Here is a 3,277-nt window from a genome sequence, read left to right as displayed (position 1 = left end):
TCTCTCTCTCTCTCTCTCTCTCTCTCTCTCTCTCTCTCTCTCCTTCCTTCTTCTCCCTCTCACCCCCTTCTTTTCTTTCTTTCTTTGTTGTATTTGTGTTGGTAATTGAGCCCATGTTCTTCAGCATTCTAAGAATGTGTACTACTGCTGAGCTATACCCCTACCCAACCCAGAAAAGGACTAAAAATTAATTAATTACCAGTATTTACAAACAGAAGATTTCAAATAAAATCAGAGATTTCCAATTTCTTGTAAAATACTAGAATTTTGGTAATATCGTGCCCATGGTGCATCGTGAAGAAACTCGCATAGCACTGACTCCTCTTCAACCTAGAATACTTAACTTCACTAGTTCCTGTGAACTGTTATTCCATATACATTAGTTTGCAGCTGGTATCTTCTAAGGGTAGAAGGTTCTCCATGGATTTATAATTTATCAGAGTATGTAGTGTCTGTCTTAGTCACTTTCCTCCTCACCAAGACACAACTTGCAATACCTGCAACTTAATAGAGGAGAGATCTATTTTGGCTCATATTTCAGTCCACTGGCTCCAAGGCAGGATGGCATGGCACAGGGGCATGGTAGAGGACAAGCACCTTACCTCAAGGCAGGCAGTAAGCAAAAAGAGTCAAGGGAAAAGCCATTTAAGGAGATATAACCTTCTGGGTTATACCCATAATAACCTGCCTCTTGTGATGAGGCCTTACCTCCTAATAGCAATCAACTAAAATACCCCTATAATTCAATCACCTTCCAAAGGTGCAACCTATAATCACATGAAGCTGTTGGTGAACATCTAAATATAAATCATAACATTCCAACCTTGTCCCCAAGCCCACCCCCTTTTTATTGGTGCCAGGGATCCAACTCATTACCTTGGACTTCTGAGACAGATGTGGTGCCACTGAGCTGAATCTCTGGTCCTCCATGCTCATCTCTTCATGAGAATACATTTAGTCTATTTTTTAAAAATAATTTTATTGGTTCATTTTAGATATACAATATGATGACATTTATCATTGGAAATTTATATCTTTTCATAATATATCTTGGTTCTTATATTTTTCCCCATTCCCCTGACCTCCCTTCAACCTTTCCCTATTTACAGAGATTTTGTTTCTGTTTTTTCATTTTCTCATATTTATTCCTTTCCTGTCTTTCTTTTCTGCTACCCCTCCCACTTCCCCTTTTCTCCTTTTCTTCCTATTTCACATTATCCATTACACATTTTGATCCTTATTCACTTTTCAGTTTCTCACGCCAGAGAAACTATTCAGATTTACACGTGTGTGTCCTATTTATTTCACTTAAGAGTATTGCCTCAATGTGCATCCATTTAGCTACAAATGTCTCTAATTTCTAATTATTTATGGCTGAGTAGTACTTTTGTTTTTAAAAAACACATTTTCTTTATCCTCTATCCATTTAATGGGCAATTGAGCTGTTTCCAAATTTTAGCTATTAAAAACTGTGCCACTATGAACATGGGTGCACATATGTCACTGATATGATTCTTTTAATTCTTTTGGAAAGATACCCAGTAGGGGACTAGCTGGGTCAAATGGAACCTCTAATCCTACTTCTTTGAGGTATCTCCATACAGATTTCCACATTCTTAACAGTTCTAGCATTGCTGAAAAGACCAAGTACAAAGTTGCCTTTGAGACTTAAGGCAAACTTAGCTGTGAGATCCTGTAAAAATCAAAAGTCACTTAAACAGTTCCAAGATACAGTGGCATGGGGTAGACATTCCCATTCCAAAAGGGTAGAACAGGGAGATAGAAACCAGTCAGATGAAAATGAGACAGAAAGCCAGCAGGGTCAACATTAAATCCTGTAGTTCCATGTTCAGTGCCCAGGACAAGGTGTGGGAAGCTGTAATCTCTAAAGGTTTGGATAACACTGCCCCTACAGTATTGTCATTGGTTGTACTCTCATGGCTTCTCCCTTGGGCTATCTTTGTTTACTCCTTGTGGCTTTCCTCAGATGTCTGGTCCTGGCTTTTCCAACTTTCGGGCGGGGGTGTCTCTGCTTAACTTTAGAATTCACTCTCACAGCTTCGTGCACTGCCCTCTCAGGGGCACACTTCTCCCAGGCCTTTTTCTAAAATCTGGGTGGAAGCTTCTATGACCCCACAACGCTTGCATTCTGCATGTCTAGAAAACCAGCATGATGTGGATGATGCCAAAGTATGTGGCTAGCTCAAGCAGTAGCTGGATTTCCTTGAGTAACAGCTGCAGAAGTCTCTGAATATTGGGATGGCTGAGATCCCAGGATGAATTGAATCCTAGGGAACAAATTCCATAGCTGGTCCCCATTCTGAAGCTTGGCGTTGCCTGGGGCTCTGTTTTCAAAACATCCTTTCACTTTTATAATATTGAGCCTGTAGTGGGTGGAGAATTGTTGGTTCTTCATATTCTCTTGAAGTATTTTTCCTATTGTCTTAAATGAAAGCACTTGGATTCTTTTTAATGCTAATCTTTTCAGCAACTTATATCTCTTCTGTTTCATCTTTGCAGCCCCAACTTTACCAGAGGTTCTTTTCTGGCCAAACTCAAAACATAAAATCATTCACTCTGTCATTTGCCTTGATTGTCAAATTAGAGCTGGCTAAAACAGTACCCGTGCCGCAGTCTCAATATTAGGCTGCCCTGAAATTTCCTTTGCCAGGTAAATTAGCCTCTCACCCTAAGTCTCAGTCTCCATCAAAATTTCAGAACTTGAGCAAAATAGAGACAAATTTTCTGCCAGAGCATAACACATGTAGCACGTAGTCTAGTTTTCAGTGGAGTCCATCTTCCCACTTGAAATCTCTTGAGCCTGGTCTTCACCAGCTAGATTACTGTCAGCATTATGATCTTCTGAACTCCAACCAGAATCTCCTATCAAACTTGGCTCACAGAATTCTGGAGCTGCTCCTCTAGCCAGCATCTCCACAACTTTACAAACTCTTCCCTCAAACCATTTCCAAGGGTTTTTAAAATGGTGGTCAGGTAGTGTCACAGCAACAACACCAGTTTCACTACAAAAATCCATCTTATTCACTTTCCTAGTCACTGGGACCCCCTCCCAACACCTTAAAGAAGGAAAGGTTTATGTGGGCTCACAATTAGTAGTCGTTTCAGTCAGTAGTCTGCTGGCTCCAAGGCAGGACAGCATGGCAGAGGAGAATGGCAGAGGAAAAGGTGCTCATAGCATGTAAGCCAGAAAGCAGAATGAGTCAAGGGAGGATACAGTAAGGAAGATATAACTTTAGACTTCCACTCACAGTGACAT

Source organism: Fukomys damarensis, unplaced genomic scaffold (assembly GCF_012274545.1).
Source record: "Fukomys damarensis isolate Sample0158 unplaced genomic scaffold, DMR_v1.0_HiC HiC_scaffold_39, whole genome shotgun sequence".
Taxonomy (NCBI): Eukaryota; Metazoa; Chordata; class Mammalia; order Rodentia; family Bathyergidae; genus Fukomys; species Fukomys damarensis.
The sequence above is the reverse complement of the archived record's forward strand: the minus strand, read 5'-3'. Positions refer to the sequence as shown.